Raw genomic sequence first — 22,878 nt, 5'->3', positions numbered from 1 at the left:
TAACAACTAAAGTTCCAATCGCCTGTTGTTCACTGATAAAGCAAGCCTCCACTGACTGCTCTTTGTTTACACTGCAGGAAGTTTGCTACAAAAGAAAAAAAAATGGAACACATGCTGGCTCAGCTACTATATTACCTCACGTAAAGAAGCACTGCAACTAAATTACCGTAATGCTTATAAAAGCAGGGGCTGAATATTTAGTTTTTGGTGATCGATCACCAGTCGAGTCTTTTTTAGTGAAAATCGTCTGATTCTGATTGGTGCTCGATCAATCACAGTATCCTTACTAAAAGCAAGTGAATCAAGTAAAGTTCAGTGAAGGTAAAAGTAGACGCCATTTCTTGCCAGGTGCTGTGACTGTAAGTGTAGTCAATTTTGCACAACTGATCCACCATGAAAGGTATTTAATATACAGTATATCACCCAAACCTGTTCATCTGCATCCTTGTGAAAAATGTCAGCATGAGGGCTATAGTTCCCTTCAGCCAGTGTGCTGCTCCAGACGATTTCATCAGTGCTCAGAAAGATTAAATAAGAGCATCGACAAAGGTGACATGGCATCAAAAGTATCAACTGCTATGTTTTTCTTCCCTACCACAGTTTAGGGTAACAGTTTCATTGTCTTATCTTGAAGTACATCTTTTTTTGTCTCATTTTCGGTTGTGTTTAGACATTGCATTTACAAAATTCACTTTCCCTTTTTTTTTCCATCAGGACCCCTTTTTTTGATCAAACCCTTAAGCTAGCAGCCAAGTGTGCACTTTATTTTGCTGTGTCCACCATACACTACACTTTTATTCATCAGTGCAAAGCTTTGTGTTTCTGAAAAAGTCAAAGTGAACTTTATTGTCATCTCAACCATATACAAGTATACAGATAGACAAAATTAAGAAGCTCAGGGTCCACAGAGTAACAGCATGATATGCAAATAATAAATTAAAAATAGAATTTAAAATTAAAACACAAACAAGACAAGACATTGTGCAAAGACAAGACAAAGAAGTAGCAGCAATATTGATGTGTAGTTAGCAATATTAACATTAATGCAATGTATGGTATTTGCAATCTAGATACATAAATATAATCAATAGATATGTAATAAAAATAAATATGCAGAAGTTATTAGTGTATGATAATAGTTAAGACAGGTCAGAATGTTTCACAGCAGAAGGATATCAAGAGTGTCCAAATACTTAAAGGTCAGTATGAGATTTTCAGTTCTTTTCCACATGCCCACTCGTCTTTGCAGGAAAGTGGCTTGCATGTATAAAAGTTCTGTTTTTAGAGGTGGTTGAAGCAGTGTGGAAGATCCCGGGTGCAGCATGGTGTTAAGGAGTCTGATAGCTTGGGGGTAAAAACTCTCCTGCAGCCTGGCAGATCTGGCTTTGATGCTGCAGTATCTTCTCTTGGATGGCAGAAGTGTGAAAAAGTCCATGTGAGGGGTGTAAGGGGTCCTGCATAATGCTGCAGGCCTTGCGGACACTGCGTTTGTAAAATATGTCCTGTAGTGAAGGGAGAGGCACCCCAATAATGTTCTCTGCTGTCTTCACTATCCTTTGCAGGCGCTTGTGATCGGATATGTTGCAGTTGCCATACCAACACTGTTATCCACCTGCATGATGTCCTTGCATTTACATGACCAATCAATGTTTAGTGTTGAGTGCTTTTTGCTTTCTTTTTATTTATTTTTTTTTTAAATTTCAAAGAAGAAACAAAAAAGAAACATACACGCACCACAAGTTAACTGATGGAGCCAAGCCACGACTGAACAGAATGCAGCAGGGTTTTTTCTATAGCTGATGGAAATGTTGTTTTTCTGAATGTGATGAGTAATGTGAAAGTAATCAGGAACTTTTGTTTTTATTTGTTGGCTGTCATTTATTCATGAAGCAGTGCTAATTTTAGGCCTTGCTAAGGGAGAGTCAAGATTTTTGCAGTTTTTAGCTTTGAATGAATCATGTCTCTATCGCACCAAGGAGTGTTGACTTAGAAAAGTTCCTAGCTGAAGTTGAGCAACAACGCTTGTGTGTGCCTATAACAAAGTAGGGCTGCTTTTGACTACAAAGCTGACTCTCTAGGCTTTGGATGTAAGTCAGGAGTGTAGATGAAGGTTCAGTTATCAGGAAAAAGACACTAGGGATGAGAGAGGTGAGAAGGAGAGTGCCTGGTGCTAGTGTTGACATTTCAGAGAACAGACATCACCTGTCAAGGTAGGCCAAGTGAAACAACCTAGGATTTTTATTTATTTGTGCATTCTCCTTAGTTAATCACTTCAATGTTTTTTTGTATAGTCAATAAAAGCAACATTTTGTTATATTTTAGCTTTCTTGTAATTCTGGGTGAAAGGAGGGGCACTTTTGGCAGTATTCCAGTTACAAAACCAGCAAATCTTTATTTTAAAACCTGCTTTTAACAGAGTTCATCATCATAATGAGCTTTTCAAAGGACACAACATACAGTTGAAATATTGCAGGGTTTAATAATCGGTCGCAAGGAAATATTCAGACACTTGGAAAAACCCTAAATTATCCCAACGTGAAACAAAAAATTTTAAAGGGTAAAATACACACACAGGTAGACTGATAACATACATTAATGCATTTTTTCTTTCCACTTAACCTAGGTAATCATTTATTGTGAAATGTTTTTTGTGTTCTCTGTCAGTCAGTCATTTTCTAGCTCCTGAACAGGGTTGTGGGGGTCTGCTGGAGCCTATCCCAGCTAGCATAGGGCATAATACAAGGAACAAACCCTGGACAGGGTGCCAATCCATCGCAGGGTGAACACACACGTGGGCCAATTTAGTATTGTCACTTCACCTATCCTACATGTCTTTGGACTGTGGGAGGAAACCCATGCAGACTCCATGCAGGGAGGACCCAGGACGTGAACCGTGGCCTCCTTAGTGTGAAGAATTAGCGCTACCACTGCTCCTCCATGCTGCCCCTTTCCTGAAGTGTAAAGATAACTTCATAGTGTAAATAAATAGACCTTAGCTTTAACCACTGTCTGTAGGCAATACATTTAGGTAATACATCATGGGGCAACTCGCATTAGGGCTCAAAATAAAATTACCATTTAGGATCTTGTTTGCTTTTGATCCTTCTTCTCCAATATTAAAATACATAAAATTAAAATACTTTTTTGATTTGGATGGATGTTTAATATTCTTTTTCTCATTTATGTTAGACAAAGTGGGGAAAAAAATTCTAGAAAACAACCTCTAAAAGCTGACCCAAGCATTTAACAAAACAGGATCTTGTTGGCTTGCCTGAGGTGTAGTGACATGCAGTTATATCTTGCAAAGCCACTTCATCAGAAAAAGCATTTGAGACTTCCTCTCTTTAAATCTCATCAGGATAGCCACATTCCTCCAGGGATATCAGCCTTGTAGTTGATGAGCTTTACTGGTTTGTTATGTATTCCTGCCACCATAAATTTCATATATTGCACATATGAGTTGCGTCTAAAATGTTTTTTTAACATTTTAATGTCTTGCTAAACATTTTATTACTTATGAATACTTTTTAAGCTGGTTCTTTCTTTATCGTGGTAGTTATTTTACGTTAATTTCATAAAACTACTACTGTATTTAACTTGTTCATTTTATTTTTTTGTGTTATTTTTATTTAATTTAATCATGGAATATAGAGATTATGAAATTCAGGTAGTTGCATTAATTATGAAATAGTTATAAAATAAGTACTGTATTACTATTCCACTGCACAGTTGTAAGATTCCAGATCAATAAGAAAAAAAATAAAGAGTAGGTCAAATAAATGGGGTGTTGTGGTATGCTTAACATACAAATCCAAAAATCAGTGTATCAAAACTAAATTAATGTTCCCATTCAGATTTTAACTTTGTAAATCTTTGTAAAATTGTAGTTCTCTATACTCATTGAGTACAAAACCCTGTTGCAGTTTAGAAACCCTGTTGCATTATTTTTATTTTTTAGACCTGCATATAGAGACATTATCAGTTGTCAGAGATAAATCACACCCCATTCTCAAATCCCCCTGCAAATTTACTTATTTTAATTGAATATTTAGTTTTCTGGTTTATTCATACTGTCTGAGCATTCACTAGTTTTTAATTCCTCTAAACCTCAAAGTCATAAATGCTGGAGCTTTAGTAGCTGCAGGTTTTCATTGTTCTACTGCTCTACACCGGTTAATTTGCGATACCGCTGCAGTATATATTTCGTGTGCTCACAAAGATGTGGAGAACAAGAGGCTTGTTCCGGATATGTAATTAGAACTTTGTAAACTTGAGATGTGACTGCTAGGCCCTCTTTTCTAAATTGTTTCTACAACAGATTAATTCTGCAATATTGATGTAGCTTGTCATGTGGGACAACAGCTAAGGTGTCCTTGGTCAAAACATTCCAAGTTCAAAAGCTTTTCATGGGTTTATATGAAGTATGAAAGCAAAATAGCAATGAACTTTGTGCAAAGTGAAATAACAGTAATAGAAATGTTTGTACATTTTACACTGCAATATAATTTCCATCCATCCTCTAAACTCACTAAATCCAGAGCCGGGTCACAGGGAAGCTGGAGCCAATTCCATCACATGTGGGGTACAAAGCAGGCATAATCCCTGAACAGGGTGTCCGCACATCACTTGGTAAACACACACATTAGGGGCCAACATCTCCGTTCCACCTAAACTGTATGTCTTTGGACTGTGGGAGATAACTGGACCAACCAGAGGAAACCCACATGGACACAAGAAGATCATGCAGTTACACCATAGAGAGATCAGTGGGGACATCTTATTCACTTACACCACTGTAATTCTATTAAAAAGTTACGAGTGTTATTGAGAGGGTTTAATCTCAATACTGCAATTTTATATTTGTACTTAAGTTTGCCATTGTCTTGCATTATTACCCCTATTTTGAATAAATAGTAAAAAAAAGAATATTGAAAGAACTAAACAACTCAGTATAGATTTTTAGGAAGCAAGAGCAGCTCTTGTATTGTTCATTCAAGAAGTCTGAACATTTTGGTGAAACTAGTTGATTAAATTATGCCTGGTATACTATAAATGTCACAAGGTCTGTTACGACAGCTTGTTCTCAGTTACTTTTTTCTTCAGGCAAAATTTTTCATGCTTTGATTCACCTGACAATAAAATATAAAACTATTTGTAAATCACAAATATTTAGTTGTTTCTCTTATTCTGCAGCATCTTTTTTTGCAGGTAAAATTACTCGGGTCACAGGATATACTGTATCATTATTGAGGAATGAACCTAGAACTTCCTGGGCATGGGTGATTGTGATAATGATAAACTTTTTGTGTCACTTTTTAATTTTTCTGAAGCCCAGCTTTAATTTTTTTTTATAAATATACAATACATATATTTATTTCTTATACATGATGATGGGAGCACTTTTCCTTCTGTTGCATATGTGAAGTAATATATAAAAAAAAGAGCTGAAAGTCAAAGGGAGCATCAATTTAGAATTGTTACACATTTCCTTTATTTCACTGTAATTGCAATTTCGGAAAGGCTTGCAAGATTGCACATTATAAATAAGTCTTTGCGTTTGAATTGTTAAGAATTCAATTAATAGTGTTCTCCTTGAATTTCAAACTGAAAGTGTATGTTTTCTTTTTTTTTTATTTTTTTGCAGTTAGCTAAACAGTTAGCCATTTGAAAATCCCATAGACATGCAAGAGCAGCTGACATTCATCCTGTGAATTTACTGCATGAGGCCAGTGCCACAAATTAAAAACTAAAAAAAACTTAAAAACTAGTGCTGATTGGTCCTGGAAGAATACTGAGATTTAAAACATTAAACTCCATTATAATAGCTGCAGTTTAGTGGCGTCACAATGTAATCAAAGGATTTTAATGAGCCAGGTATCTGTGGAGAAGAGGGCATCATCTTTGTTGATCTTTATTTTCAGATGGAAATGGTTATGTCTTCCTGTTGGAATTGAATTTGAAGGTGGTATTCAGCATTATGACTGTTAAATGTAGTTTTTTTTTTTTTTTTTTGATGATTTTATGATTCAAAAATAGTTTGCCCACCTATTCCCAAAATGAAACATCCCTCTGTTTGTTTGGGATTCCACATTAAACCACTAATCCCACCATGTCTTATGAGAGCTATCGTTTTAATGTGAAGTCGTCAGCAGTAGCACCAAGTAAGCTTTGGATTAGTACTATCCTCTTTTGCATTTTAAAAATTGGAAAACGTACATTGTTGGTGCAGTGAATACTTGGACTCCATGTCGCTTTTGGGAGAGGTTTGAAGTGTGCATGCTGTTCCTGTTTTCATGCTTGTTTCCTCCAGAAACTTCTGTTTCCTTCGCCAGTCTAAATACCTACTGTTAATTATAGTTAGTTTTCCCAGTGAGAATGTAGGGGTGTGCCCTGTGATTGGAAGCCTTGGTTCCTGTCCTATTCTCTGTGCAACTTGAATAAGCTTTAGGTCTTTGTGATCCTGTACAACAGGAGAAAAGCAAAAAAAAAATGAAAGTGTGTGGCATAAGTCTGTGTCAAACAGTGATTATTTCTTAAGTGACTATGATTGCTGTTCATGATTATTCCGTATTTATTTTTATGCATTATGTTTATAGTTTTTATCTAAGAAACTGAAAAATTATCAGGAGGCAGACTCTTGATAGAACTATTTAATTTCAATTGGGGGAAAAAAAATGGATGTGTTTTTGAGCCCCAAAATCTACATCCATTTTTGCATTAAAATAAAGACAGTGGCTTCAACGGTTAATAGTAGCTGTCTAAATACACTATAAAGAGACACTGTACCTACCTTAAACACCCAATAATATGGCTGTTTACCAGCTCCCTGTAAGTTTTTGTGTGGTGCTACAGTATCGTACACCATCCACTTACATTTACAAACATGCTGAAGCTAAGTGTAGTGCCAGCACCAAGTGATCGGACAAAAGTAGCTCATCCATTATGGATCTTTAGCCCACTATCCTGTAAACGCCTGCTAGCTCAGCAACTGTGTTAAACTATCCATGACTGTGGGGTGAAAGCCTGGCCGATACTGTATGTACTCTCCTTTTGGGATACATTTCAAGCTACTGCCCGCTGCCTAGTTTAAACACTATGAGCTAATGTAGCTTTTGTGCAAAATCTGTTATTCCTGCTCTTGCTGTTATTATTGCTGATGGCACCTGTACGATATGCTACTACCTGTTATGTGTAGCAAAGACTTTATTTATCCCCAAGAGGAAATTTGGCTTTTTACAAAAGCTCTTTAAATAAATACCTGCAACCTACAAACCCCTTGGCTTTGAACCTTGATCTTGGTCTCAATTGACAGCTTAGGCTGCGATACATGTAACATGACCCATGAATTATACGTGCGGCCTTCCTCGGCTGCGAAATTGGGCTTTGGGTCCTTCTCATGGCAAGCAGTGGGACCATGTGAGCGCGTCGCTTGTCTGTCAGGTAAAGGACTGCAGCAACATCCGAAGGCAATAAAGGACATTGCAGCAACCTCGGTGCAGTGACTTGGGGTTCTGTGCCTCATCAGAACAGCATGCACCGCCTTTCTTCAAGGACTGGAGATCCAAGTATTACTAGTAAATGAAAATTTCGTAAATCTTCAAATCATTCCATCTCTGGTGATACTTGCTCTTCCACATTAGTGAAAGGCGGCGAAGCAACCCTCTTAGAATCCCGCAACATGACAAAAGTAGGGATCGAGAAGGTAAGTGTATCAAACCATATACACCAAAAGGCTACAGTTGTTATCTACTGTACAGACTAAAGTATCATATCCTTATTATAAATGGTGGTTAGGTTTATCAATTTGCCTTATTGCTCATGAGAATCTGCATGAAATGTAATATTCTGTGGTAAAATTCTTAAGGTTGCATTCAAATAAAATAAAAGTATGGGTACACACATTTTGCAGTTCACATATGAAATTGATGTGTGTGTGTGTTTATTTATTTAAAGTAAAACAGACTTAATGCCAGCCATTATTTTTGTCAAAACATGTACATGTTTTCTATGAAAATGACTTGCAAGTCCCACTGATACTGGCATTTCTCTGTTTTACTTTTTTTGCTTACCACACTTTACATTCCCTTTTATATACTGGAAGCCTCTACCAATTGTCTTCATTTGGAAAATACCTCAATGAGAATTTTACTAAGCACTGGACAATTATAAAATGTTATATTGGGCTCTGTATTATTATAACAGAACATTAATTATTCTTTCCGAAGAAAAACCTTCCCTTTAACACTTGTATTTCCTTGTTGGAAACTCTGCACAATGCACCTTTAGTAATCCATGGTGTGTATTTACTAAAGGAAACATCACGTCGTGATCTGGGGATTTTTTTTTTGGTTTAGTCACGTGGTAATGCTCTGGTGTTGTTCTTGTGCCAGAAAGGTGTATCAGCCAGTGTTTAATTTATAAATCCATTTCCTTATAGATTGTTGGCTGAAAGACAGTTGAATAGTTGCTGATTTCAAGGCAGGTGGACATTGGTAGACAACTGGCTTTGATAACAATTATTTGAGGTACAGAATGGTTTTCTGTGAAGCTTAGTTGCTTTAATGTGTTAACTAAAAAGTCATCCATCTTAAAAGAAAGACTTGTGTACTTCATGGTGTGTTTCGCCTTTAACAATTGTACTAAAGACTTTGTTTTTAACCCTCTAATGCCAGTGTTGTTTTATAAATGTAGTTTTACGCTGGAATCTACAAAACCATGGCAATGTTGTGAGGGAACCAGAACAAGACCCTGCAACAATGGACACAAGACATGGGTCAAGATATGGTGCCAACACCTCGTGGAGCACACTCACATCCGCTAAACTAGCTTAGAGCCCACATTTAAGCTAAAGCCGCCGTCTTTGGGATGTTTGAGCAAGACTGAAGAAGTTGGAGAAAAGCCTGCTCAGGCGGCCTTAGTGGTACGTTTGCAAACTTCACACAAGCAGTAATCAGGGTCAAGCTTCAAACTTGGATCCCTGGAGCTGTGAGAGAGGTCAGCATTAGGAAAACATTAGAAATTTTAGCTAATACCTGAAATAGATTTCCTGTTGTAAATATATCATACTTTAATTTTAATGGCATCAAATTTCCTTGTTTCTACTTCTGCTGCCTTATGAATTTCTAAATCTATGCTGTAATGGTGGAACTACTTATTTAATAGATTTGCCTCAGTGTGTAGACATTTCTTATCATGCATACCTTGGTGATTATGACTGTAAAACTTGAGATTGAAAAAGTAAAAGTCTTCTAAATTCTTGTGAAAGCAAAGATGTTTTCAGTGATTCCCACTTGTTATAAAAACTAGACAGAACTGTCTCATTTGCACCATATGAATCAGAGCAGAACTGCAGCACGGATAAACAATAAAAACAAATGTAACATGTTATGAGTTCTAGTCCTTAACCTCCTCTGGCTGTTTGGTTATTGTGTCTGAAATTCAAAAGAGAATACAGAATTCACCTCTGTGGTCTGTGTCTAAAGTAATAGCTATGTAAAAATACATTTTTCATTTGGAAATACTGAAGGAGACTGCCTAACCACCTCCTTCTTGGGATGGGGGGACATTAAGTGCCAAATTACGCTTGAGAAAACTTAGCATTATAATTTTTAGAGAAACATATTGGTTAGCAATGGTATATCTGTTGTATTCAGTATTTTCCTAGCATTCTCTGTCATTGCTTGTAGCCAAGTTTTGTCAGCTACCCATCCTGCTGTACCCCAAGTCTGCGATAAGTCTGTTTTTACAAATGGCAAATTACATGCTTCTTTTTGAAAAATAATCATCAAGTGTCATGCTTCCAAATGTTAAAAATCTAGGCAATTGATGCACCAATTTGTGAAGATATATGCCGCTAATAAATATGAGGGCTTTTGTTACATACACTAATAAACTGAAATTCTTTTTTTTTTTTTTTAAATTGCTTTCGCATATAATTGAACAGCAGTTAGTTACAGGCCCTCAGCCAGTAATGCACAACAATCAGTGCCATTTTCACATCACTTGAATTCCAGTCTGCTGTGTATGAAAGCCACTGAGCTCCAAGCCTGTTTGTGCTCCATTTTTAACACCACTGTTAAGTGCTTTTAAAAAACACATATTTAGTCTATTAACATATGGAATTGCATTCTGTTATCGCTATTACTTTTGAATATGACTTATTGTTACAAAGCTATTTAATAAATAAAGTGTAAGTACTGACTCTTTGATGAAATAAATTAAAAATGTGAACTGTCCCAATTTTCATATCAGCTAACGCACCTGGATGTTATGCCTTGTGTACATTGTTTAACTTGTTTTTTTACCATTGCATGTGTTTAGGAGCGGAGTTTGAGAGAAGATATTCATTTTGCATTTTCACAATGCTTTAACATGCTTTATTTATAGCTAGGTTACATCTTTTTTTGTTTTGTAAGGTTTAACATTTATGCTTTCACTCTGCTTTTTCTTTATTTAATTCATTTCATTTTATTCAGTCCAGCTTACAAGTCATAATATGGTTGTTTTCCTATTTCTACAACTTGTGGCTCATTTGTGGCAGCACAGCAGGACAAACCCTATGAACATTTTCTAGTAATAAAATGTGCTGCGTTTTGCATTCTTACAGATGGCGCACCACAACCAAAAGGCACTTTCCCTAGAACAGTAAGGGGTTTATAGTTATGTGCAAGTCGTTTCATGTTCATCTCCTTTTATTATTGTTATTTAATACAGTAATAAGTTACTGTTTCCTTTGTCAAATAAACTACTTTATGCAACCGTATCCTTGTTCTGCTGCACCTTCTTTCTAAATTACGTGCTGGGTTGCTACAATATGTTGTTGCATTTTGCGTTAAATTGCTTTCTGTTTATCTCTAAGATCCCCTTCAACATTCATTTCATATATATCGCAGCTATAGTACTAACCTGTAAATAAAATGGGAATAAGCTGTTTGAAATGACCCAACTAGTAAAAGTGAAAAGGAGACATTCCCCACTGACAAAAGAAATTGAGTGTTTTAAGTAAAGTGCCAAAGACGTGACAGTCTCATCAAGGAAATAGTAGTCACTCGCTTTTTAAAGCTGGGATTAATAAAGTATCTATCTATCTATCACATGTCAGGGTGTGACATGATCATCCTATGCAATGCTTTTGTCTTTTCCATTGACTTGATTGTTGTATGTGAATAGAAAGCACACTTGTATTACCACTTGTGTTAAATGTGGCTGTCACTGATGGGAACACTCCAGTGTTGAATCCAGAGGATGCTGAAGTTGCTTATACAATTATGTTATTAAAATAAAATCCTGCATTTTAAAAATTACTTTTGGGTTCATATTTTCAGAAATATATTATAATTTTATGGTTACCCCTTCATGGATTTTCACCCCTACAATGCTGAGAAATATCAAATATTCCGTTTTTGAATTTATAAATTTGATGGGGCAAGATACAAAAATCTTTTTTCTTTTTGTGTAACATGATCTATATGATAATAGTCCACCCACCAAAAATGGCTATTATGTTCAGCCTAGTTTTTGAGATATAGGGCCTGAGGTATCGGAGAAAATATTGGTTATAGGTACTTACATAACACTGTTTTAAATAATAATACATATTTTTCATTTTATTCCTCACAAGTTGAAAACAAATAACGATCTTAGCCTTAAAACACAAGAATACTTTTACATCCATCCATTTTCCACCGCTTCTCTGAGGTCGGGTCGCAGGGAAGCACAGATCTCCCTCTCCCCGGCCACCTCCTCCAGCTGCTCTGGGGAGACCCCGAGGCTTTCCAGGGCCAGCCGGGACATATAATCCCTCCAGCGTCCTGGGTCTGCCCCGTGGCCTTCTCCCAGTGGGACATGCCCGGAACACCGCCACAGGGAGGCGTCCAGGGGGCATCCTGACCAGATGCCCGAACCACCTCAACTGACTCCTCTTAATGAGGAGCAGCGACTCTACTCCGAGTCTCTCCTGGAAAACTGAACTCCTCACCCTATCTCTAAGGGTAAGTCCAGCCAACATGCAGAGAAAAATCATTTTGGCCATAGGTGAGGGTAGAAAGGTAGATCGACTGGTAAATCGTCAGCATCACCTTTTGGCTCAGCTCTCTCTTCACCATGACGGACCGTTGCAGAGCCCACATTACTGTGGATGCTGCACCGATCCGTCTGTCAACCTCCTGCTCCATTCTTCCCTCACTCATGAAAAAGACCCCAAGATACTGGAACTCCTCCACTTGGGAACACATTACTACCTCAACATGGAGAGCGCATTCCATCCTTTTCCAGCAGAGAACCACAGCCTTAGATTTAGAGGTGCTGACTCTCATCCCCGCCGCTTCACACTCGGCTGCGAACCTCTACAGTGAGAGCTGGAGGTCACTGTCCAATAAAGCCAACAGAACCATGTCATCCGCAAATAGCAGAGACGAGATTCTGAGGTCACTGAACCAGACCCCCTCTGCTCCTTGGCTTGGCTAGAAATTCTGTCCACATGTCATTCCTGGGAATCCCAGGCTTCCGGGGATGACACCATGCACGGGCAGCTCACATGTGAACGGTTTTAGGACAACCAACACTTATTTTTAATAAAACTACTGCAATTTGTTGACACCAATTAAAGACTAACCTTATCTACAGGCAGTTTATGCTGTCGTATAAGTTACATGTATCTAGTTAGTTGCGGTAATAAGAGCGTAGAAAGCACAACGTGTCCAACATGCGGTCGTCCAGGCGAGAGCGCACTTCGTGCAGAGTATATCGGCCACTGAGAAAGCACGCTCTGAGTGAAGAGAAGCAAAATCTCACTGTTAAGATTTTCTTCTGTTTTGTTTACTTTGTGAAAACCAAAAGTAAAGGACAGAGAAGGTGAGAATCTTGAGGATTTTGCTGTGTTGGACTCAAGCTGATGTATTTGATGGCACTAAAGATGTGACAATACCAGGATTGTAGAAATCTGTGTATGATTTCATGTTTGTTGCATAATATGTTTCCAAATCACTAGTTTGAGCCATTGATACAGATTTCTTCAGGGTTCAGTTCTAGGACTAATAATTTACCCACCACACCACACTTCCTGCCAGTGATATTAGCTGTTGTTTTAATGACACCTACTTAAAAAAGTACTTACATAGTAGTTCTGATACATCTGATTATCTGATTGCACTGTAACTGATGTCCATTGTCTTGTGAAGTAACACAGCTTGTGTGTGTGTGTGTATATATATATATATATATATATATATATATATATATATATATATATATATATATATATATATATATATATATATATATATAGATAGATATAATATATATAGATACATTATGCTCACTCTGTGTGTGTGTGTATATCTATGTGTATACTGTATATAGATATATGTGTGTGTATATATCTTGTAGGATAAAAACGGGCATCCAAGCTAGGGAGGACAATGGTTTAATAGTTTATTTTAATCTTCAGGATTAATGTTGAATTTTTCTTACTTGTTTTAAATATCTTATTTTCAGACTTTTTTCAAATAGCTAGAATGTAAAAACAGTTGGGGTATAGTGCTCCCCTTCCAAGCCAAGGATATGTTATGCAAGTTTTAGCTGAAAAGATCCAGTAATAATGGATTTGTATGTTGTTGGATGCTTTTTTAAGATGTCTGTGGTTTGTCATATGTTAACACTTTAGAGCAAAGGAAATTAATGAGTCATCCTTGCAAATACAAACCAGGGGACCCCAATGAATTAGGGTACTTCACCAAGTAATCTTTTGTGTGGTTGGCATTTATGTCACTTTTCAGTGTTTATAATCTTCCGTGCATTCCTGGGCCTAGAGAAATGATGGTCTCATCTGGCATCAATTTATTATTTGGCTGTTAAAAGCTCCAGCACATTTTAATAGGCCTACCACAGTAGGGCAGCCCAATCTATGCAGAATTCTTAAACATTGACTCTGCTAGATGCTAAAGTAGTGAGAGGATGTCTGACCTGTTTGCTTGTGTTGCATTTGGTTTAGAAGAAACATGACGGCATTACAAAAAGTCGGGAAGGAAGAACCCTTTCTAGAACATCTTAGCGGTGTCTTGGAAGTATAACTCAATTTCTGAAATCTTCATTCTCATCAGTCCTAAACATTAAAGCAGTGTGCTGTGGCATAAAGTGTACTTCATTACCCACTCTGGCACCTCATGCCTTTTAGCCTAACAATCTCTTAAATATAAATTTCTTTATGTTAACCAATCAGACTGGCCTAATGAATTGTATGGCCTCCTCATATTTGGAACATTTTGTGTTCAGTTAATATTTAGCTAGTTGGCTGCAGGCCTACCTTTATTGGCTATTGGAAGCTAGCCTTGGGGGTTACTCAAGTTTCTTGACTTTACAGTGCCCCCTAAGTGAAATTCCTACTTGCCTTTTAATTGCACAGTTATTTAAGTTTATTCAACTTTGTCTCCTTAACAGTATTTCTTTCTCTGGCATTATCATTTCCTTACAGGGTACTATCTCCTATAAGTAGCCTAGGGACAGAATCTTAAGCAGAGCTTTGAAATGTATCGGAAGTACTTTTATGTACAGGAGTAAATAGCAAATGTTCCAGGGGTTGGCACCATAGTAGTTTCACCATTTCCTGAAATAGGCTCTTGAGTAATGCTTTACTCACTACTGGAGACATTTAAGCCAGACTTATCAGGTGCAGTATGTGTTTTCAAGAGTAAATCTTGTTAAGTACTTACATTTGGAATTAAGGACAAGTTGAAACATTTTTTGAGTTTCCATTATATAAAAAGGTGAAACTTGCTGTACATTTACAAAGAAGAACAAAGCAAGCACTTTGATTTGAATGTTAAGTAGGCACAGCACAAGAAGTGATGCAGCCTTCATGTTAAGTCTGAAGGCACCGGCTTCTGTACTGGTGAGTAGTTCTTCACCTTGCCTTTTATTGATGTACCGACTTGTTTTTTTATCACTGCCTGCCCTTATATATACAAGCATTCACATTTTTACTGTTTTAATGTTTTTCTTTGAAATAGCTGATGTTGTAAACCTTGTCATGTATATAATAAACTAACATTTTAAAATGGTTATTTAATTTAACAATTAGTTTTTACACAAGGTCGTGATTTAGTAGAAATTAATGCTGCATCCCTTGCTTCGAATCCTGGCTGTGTTTTTATGGAGTAGGCTTGTTCTCATCCCATTTGTCTGGTCTTGCTTTGGGGTACTCTTAAACCTTCTTCCCCAAAGGCACATCACTGGCTCTTTGTGCGTGTAAGAAAATATGAATGCGTGTTTAGTGTGCCATATGGCTGACGTGCATCCTATCCATGGTTGGAAATAGGCACACCTTTCTTGAAAAGAGCAGTATTTGCTCTGTAAAGTGTCTTAGTATAGTTATGTGCTGTATTAAGTAAAGATTGAGTGATTAATAGAGTTGAATTGAAACACTGAGACATCTGAACCTTAACTTGGTTCACTTTTGTACTTCTGTGATCTCTAGCAATGCATCTCTAGCAATGCAAATTACACTTTATGTCCAAAAATCTGTGTCATATAAATTAACTGTTCAGTCAGTGACAACATCACACATTTAGAACTTTGTTTTAAAGCAACTAGCCAATTACTGACTACTTGTTACATATGGAAATGTGCAAAATTCAAAATTAGTGTTTTTGAAAACTGCATTTTAGTGGGCTGTGTTTGTGCCAGCATGAGTTTGCTATAAATAACCCTGTTTATATCTGCACACATTACAGCATCATGAGTATCAAACGGGCCGTCACCCCAACAGTTGTTGTTTGTGCAGAGTAATGGGAGAGCTACGGTCAGTAGGCAAACGGCTGTATACAGCAGTGGTACTGAGAAAACCATATTGGAATTTAGAACACCTCGTGATGGATATTTGCAGCTAACGACACAGTGGGCTACATGTATACAAACTGTTTATTGTAAGAACCTGATGCTCATGAGAACCAGTAGAGAAATGTGACTGACATCTGAGAATGTAGACGCAGTAGTGAGCCTTTCCTGACAAGAGCCAACAATCAGTTGTGTGGTACATATTGGGTCTCTTAAACGAGTGAATAAATCTGTGAATGCTTTAATATATCTGAATATTGGTACATATCTGGTGAACGTCTTCACCTCTGTGATTTTTTTTTCATTTTTTTAACAGAGTTATGCTTAATACCACAAGGTTGGGAAAGTCATGAAATTAATCAAGAATTTTACATTGAATACAGTTTAATGCAGTGGCCTCCCACTTAGCTGATCTCTATCCAATTTGAGCAACTGCCAAAAAAGATGGATTAGCTTTTTTGGGTAGAAAGTCTGTCACCTGCTAATTTAAAACCCCTATGAAACCTATATGAGTCAACCTGGACCAACCATCCTGTGTTACACTTTCAACACCTTACCATGTTCACATCCTAACAAAGTGTGCATACTCTTGGATGCCACAGAGGCTGAATTCCTTAGAAAAATGAAAAAAGGATGTAAATTTTATTTGTCCAGTACATACTATAAATATATTCATGCTTAACTTGCTATGTAATAAAAGTACAATCATTCATGCTCGTTATGGCAGAGATGAAATGGTGGTTTGAGTTGAACTGATTGTTAACAAAAAGGGGAAATATTTCTGTTTTAACGTTTTTTCCATGCATGTGTTTTACTGCAAGATAAATGACTTCTTTCTGACTATGTTAATGCTTTCATTAGACAGCTGTTTTGTGGTTTCAGACCAACACAGGAGGATTATATTATATTTATTGAATGGTTTTCTGTTTTTCCTAATGCTTTATGAGCGCAACTGTATTTAAGTGTCATGCATTCTTTAGATTTACCTGTTTAGATCTATAAATAATATTATTGGTCAAGTTTGATTATCTCTACTCCCATTTTGATACTGCTTGTTGTTTCAGTATTAGTGGGTGAGTAATCATTTTAGTCGATTGACATTTTAATTTAAATTAATCCCACACTTAATTAGATTTAAGTCCTATAAAGAAAGCAATCAAAAGTAGAAATAGTATTGCCCATCTGTATAGGTGTTTTTTTTTTTTTTTAAATTATTTATTAATCTTTCCTCTCAAAACCTAGATAGAAGAGTGAGTGTGTATATATAGTAAACCAAGTTTAGTACCATCTCATTATAACAGGACAGCTAAAGTAAATGTGGGGATTAAATAGAATGCTTAAAATTAAATAGCTTCACTGGTTTTGGTGGAGTCTCACAAGGCCTTCTTGGAATCGCCATTAAATTCCATACTATGCATTATACTCTTGTCCTCTCTTGAGTTGGTTCCCGTGTTGTGCTGGTTGATTATATATATATATATATATATATTTTTTTTTTGCTTCAGGTTTACAAAAATCTTAACAACATCCAAAGACGTTAAATATAGATGTCTACATAAAATCACTTTGCCATAAGTAAAAGCGCTTTTGATGCTCAATTTTTTTAAGAGTATATACTGTATGAGAATGTAGGTGAAAAAAGTATTATGGACTATAAGTGTCAAGGACATGTTAGTCTAGTATTCGAGGAATCGGTGTGTCCAGCAGCATGTCACAGCAGATTCATTTTCCAGGCTGTCTTTTTTTTTTTTTTTTCCCCTCAATTTCTCTTTTGCTTCTACTTATTATGGGTTTAATACAGAGAGTAAAACTAATTGTAATTTGTTTCTTTCATATGTAGAATTTCAGCTGTTGCTATAAATGTTTTGGTTATGGCTGCTAAATTTTTGCTTTAAGAAGTTTTTAATCAGGCCAAATAGTACATGTAAATACGATTCAGAATTAACATTTCAAAGGAGTTTACCTAAGATTTGTGTGATTTATTTACATAAACAGATTGTTGTTCTAGAGCTTATTAAATTTTGGTTACTTTTTTACATTTTATTCAAAGTGTCTTTCTTTAAACCAGCTACTTGTTGAAAAACACACTCATGAATAATTTGGAGCAATTAAGCTATTCTTACTTAGTTACTAGCCCAATTTATTCTGTTTGTTTTTTGTTGCCATTGTTCAATCGTTTATGTATGGGACAATACACGGATTTTGTCCCATCCCTGTGTGAATCTGACTTGGTTTAAGTCGGATTGTTTGTTTTTATTTTTCATTAAACAAATCATAGACTGAATTAAGTGCAGGATCATAGGCTTTGAGCCATGTGATTTTTTTTTTTTAATTTTATTTATTTATTTATAGTTTAATAAATGGCATCAGACGTAAGCTTGTCTTGCTGTAGAGTTTTACTAGAAAAGGCAAATTCAGAAATAGATGGATTGAAAACCGGTAGTTTCAGGAAACCCTGTAAAACCCATTCATCCATTTGTCCACCTATCATAGCATGTTACTTCACAACAGGTGTGCAGGGATGGGGAACCCTCCTTGACAGCATTAGATGCAAGGCAGTAATTGGCTGTGAACTGGCCCCATGAGCCATTGCAAGGTGCATTGACATATGCTCTGTAATACCACACCAGTGTTGTCTTTTGGAATGTAGAAAAAAACACCCAAATACTTGTTGAAGATCAATGGTAGCAGGGGGTGAATGTATGTACAGACAGTGACCAGCTCCTCAATTGTAGGTAGATGTGGTATAGCGGGTCCATGGGTCAGAAAAACTGCCCATTTTAATAAATAAATGATGAACTCGCTCATTCTGTGAGTGATCTGCCATGAAGACGCACCATCTCTGGGTTGGTATGAGGCAGTCAGCCGTCCATGTGTTGCCTTGCGTGGCACATGGGGGCAGTCTGATTGCCTTATCATCAACCTGGGGCGGCAATCATACCTGTAACAGCGCCCCAGCCTATGAAGGTAGTGCATGTTAAGAAAGGGAGGACAAAGAAAGAAACAGACAGTTAGAGCAGAGGTTAAAGGACAGGAGAAGCATGCAGGAGTAAGAGAGAGGAAACTAGCTGGTTAACAGAGTTAAGGAGAAGAAGGACAAGAAGAAGTGAGTGGCCATCACACCTGTTGAGTGTCTTTAGGAGCAGGATCAACCATTATGCTCTGGAGGTGCTCTCGCCAGGAGGAGCCTTTGGGACGACAGTGATGGTTGTACAGAATGCCCGCGGTTCAGGTAAAGCAGGGCTTAGGGTTCCTCGCAGACTACGTAGATAGACAGATACTTTATTAATCTCAAGGGGAAATGAGAAGGGTGTCTGCACTTGCTGGTCGACGTCTATCCGGGCTGCGAGGTCCAAATAGGATAAGCTGGAGATGCGTCAGTGTTAAAGTAAGGCATCAGGGCTTGTGGGATTTACAATTAGTTTCCTGCACTGTATTTTAACCTCATTTGTAACAGATTTTTTTATTTATGGATTTTAACCTCTACAGTTTGGAGCACTGCACTTTTTGGAACATTTTGATTTGTTTTAATAAAAGCACTTGCACTTATCACCATCCCCTTTGCTTGGTGTTTTTTTTTTTTTGTTCACCCCACCCCCCATCTCATCTGCCACACTCATTCCGGTCAGGACTATTGACAGTGTCCGATTCAAGCAGCTCCCAAAAATGAAGAGGGACCAAGGAGCCGAACCACACCGTCATGGTAGATATAATCACATTGCTACCATTCCATGGGTTTTATTCTTGTATTTCCTACAAGGGCAGGCTCAGAGAGGGTACACAGATTTCTAAATCTCATGCAGCAATAGTATAGTATGTAACATTTACTTACATAAGCATATTATACTAGGGTGTTGTACCGTGTTAGCCATTATGGATGTAATGAGAAGTCAAGCAAAATGATACCTTTTATTGGCTAACTTTAAAGATTACAGTATGCAAGCTTTTGAGGCAGCCTTGTCATCAAGTTAAAAGAATACCTAATCTCCCTGTTATATATTTCATATTCACACGGATTTCTTTTGGGAGGATTCACCTTTGCCCATCAAAGAAAATCAGCTAAGTTCATTCCTACTCAGTTTCTTATGCCAGAGTCTCCCAAACTCCCTTGACTATGCAACTTCCCTAAATATGGAGGTGAATGAGGGGCATAATAATTTGGATTAACCATATTAGATACCTTTTTCTTTTTCATTCCCCTCCCTAAGTGTTTATGATGGCCACCTTCTGTACTCACTCTGGTGCTCCACACATTTTCTTTTTAGTTATTATTTTCTAGGTGTATCATCTCTGTGTCTCCTCTGTATTTCACTCCCCGGGACATAAATGATGAAGGCTCAACAGGTAGAATGTTATGTTTATGAGGTTATTTCTTCGCATGAAAAATCAACTTCCACCTGGTATCTCTTTTTTTAGTGCACATATTAATTTGCATTGGTACCTGCTGTTAGATTGTTCTTTTAAAAGGAAGCCATTTAGAAGAAATTAAGGAAGCAAATTATTAATGAGAAAGCAAGATGTTAAAATGAAGTGGAAAAATGAGTCCCTTGTTTGAACATGTAAGACAACAAAACATTAATCCAAATGATCCTACTTTTGCTTGTCATTGCAGTAAGATTCTAACTCAGGCCCACCATTCTCCGCTGGGATTAATTTAACATGAGCATAAATTAAAGGTGGATGAAAATCCTGAAAGAGCCACCATTTGTGTGGAGTTTGCAGTCTCTACCCCACTTTAGTATTCTGGTTTTTCTATCTTTTTTCCATACCTTCTTGACTTATGCATCTTGCTCTGTTACACCCATCACCTGCATGTCCTCTCTCATCACATCCATAAACCTTTTCTTAGGCCTTCCTCTAATGTACTCATTTCTAAAAATGCTACAGAATGATTAATTACTAACATTTTTTTCCATGTGACTAGTGCATTGAAATCATTTTTGTGCTAAAGTAGTAAGACACTGGTGTTATTACTGAGGAAAAAAAAGTTGAGTCTCTCTAATCTCAGCCTGTCTGTTGTTGCGATCACTAACTCTCAGAGTTTTCGGAGCGCCCCCTCGAGAAATTTCACCTTCCTACTTCAGTGTATTCTTGTGACTTTCCTGTCAGGTTTTTGTGAGAAATATGAGCTTACCATTGAATTGTTACTTTGTCAGCAAAAGAGCAAATATAGAAAGGCTATGTTTTTTGTGAAATAAAAAGACGCAATTTCAACCACAAAAATATCAGATTATATATTTTTATTTTGTTTTGTTAATTAAGTTGTAACATGTCACATCATGGATAATTTGAATAGAATTATTTTCTCTGAATTCCCTGACTTAGAGCTTCAGCTTTATAGGGTGGTCAAATGGGGAAATTCTGCATTAATCTAATCAAGTTTCAGTTTATTTTTGTATTGCACTTTTCAGTGGGTGTAGGCTCAGTACTATAACAAGTTCAGAGATAAAATGCAAATTACATCGGGAGTCAATTACATAATGCATACTTATAAAGGTGCAGATTTATTTAAACATGTAGTAAAACATAGCAGTTCTAAATATTATTGAAATCTAATATCTGTCCTTTAATATTATCTTTGAGGTCTGAAACAAAAACATCTGTCGGCACCATCGCTGGAGTAAACTACTTTTATGCCCATGATTGGTTATAACGCAGAGTCAAACACAGTTACAGTCTTGGAGGCTGAAGGTGCAATCCTGTAATGGCCACATTTTTGGACAGTCAATAGCTGGGCCCACACCTATACAGGACATATTTAGGAACCTAATGTGCAGATCTTTGGGATTGTGAGAGAAAACCCAGAGTATTCTTTGGAAGGCTCCACCTTTGTATGGACACACAGAGATTGAACAAACTCACAAGCAAAACCTCATATGTGATTAAAAACATCGAATCCATGAACCAGTAGTACTAAATACTTTTTAGTGTCTGTCCCAGAATGTTGAGAATTTTGGGTAGTTAGGCCTTTTGCCTTGTGTTTATGAGTAAGACTATCAAAAAACTGTCTTATATAATTTATCCACTTATGTTTTAAGATTCATGTCAGTTCAGTTTTTGTTTTTTTTTTAAATCAGTGTAGTGTTTATACATATACTGTAATCTTTTGTATAGGTCCATTGCATAACTGTGAATGCAGGGCTATTTTTTAAGTTGTCTTTGTATTAGAGGGGTTTGTCTTGCTTTTACTCTAAATTTCCTGCGCATTATATTTTAAACTGGCACTTCATCCTGGATTGGGTTAACTTTTGTGCCCTGTGCTGTCAGTATAGACTTTGATTTCATATGAAGATAAAATTAGGTTGGATTAATTTATTAAATGCTTGGGTATTTCTGGTGTGCTGATAAAGAAAGGTGTGTACACAGGTATTTTGAACATACAGATAAGAAACAAAGAGAAAACAGCCAGAGCTTTCAAATGGAAATTTTGATTTCTTTTTTCTAATGTTTAGAATAAACTTTTATTTGTATTAAGTTTTACAAATACCAAGGTTTAGTTTATAACTTATCTAAGAGCTGATGTGACTTAGTTATTAAGAACATTGGACTATGAAGTAAATAGTCACAGTATTAATCACTTAAGACTGACTCCATGCGTGATCCTCCACTTATTGCAGTCACATGTACGGTATTCTGATTGGGCTTCTATATGTATAGTTCAAACTTCCAGCAGGTTAAAAAAATCAATTACTTTCTTTTTGGGTGGAGTGTAATTGTTTTGTTTATAATGATAACAAACGTCCTCCCCATTCTTGGCTATGTGCAAGTCACAGTCTCAGGTATTTGCTTGGTGGAGCTCAAATCCAAACCTGACCGTCACAGCTCTAGCAGATGTTGGGGTTAGGAGGTGCAAATCTTATGCTGCCCTCAGTTTGTCACTCCTTCTTTTTCATATATAGAAGTATTAAGGAAGAGAAATATACTGGTACTAAGGAGGAGAAGGTGTGCTTTGTTTCTGTGTGCAGTTCTTATACTGCATATTGGCAAGTCCCCCATTTTCTGCCTATGAAAATGTTAGTCTGGGCTTGTGGAACTTGATTTTTGAAA

The 22,878-nt window shown here is 36.9% G+C and overlaps 1 protein-coding gene across 3 annotated transcripts in view; it reads left to right on the top strand.

Annotated features, from left to right (window-relative positions):
- Nucleotides 1–22,878, top strand: part of march8 (membrane-associated ring finger (C3HC4) 8) — a 197,247-nt gene that overhangs the window by 38,550 nt on the left and 135,819 nt on the right. The window contains exon 1 of one of the 3 annotated variants that reach the window (XM_039737917.1): nucleotides 14,787–14,887. The exons of the other annotated variants lie outside the window; for them this stretch is intronic. The gene's annotated coding sequence lies outside the window, so the exon portion shown is untranslated. Of the gene's footprint in view, nucleotides 1–14,786; nucleotides 14,888–22,878 lie in introns of those variants that run through there. 3 annotated transcript variants of the gene reach the window in all.

Source organism: Polypterus senegalus, chromosome 1 (assembly GCF_016835505.1).
Source record: "Polypterus senegalus isolate Bchr_013 chromosome 1, ASM1683550v1, whole genome shotgun sequence".
Classification (NCBI taxonomy): Eukaryota; Metazoa; Chordata; class Cladistia; order Polypteriformes; family Polypteridae; genus Polypterus; species Polypterus senegalus.
This window is presented reverse-complemented; position numbering and strand designations above follow the sequence as displayed.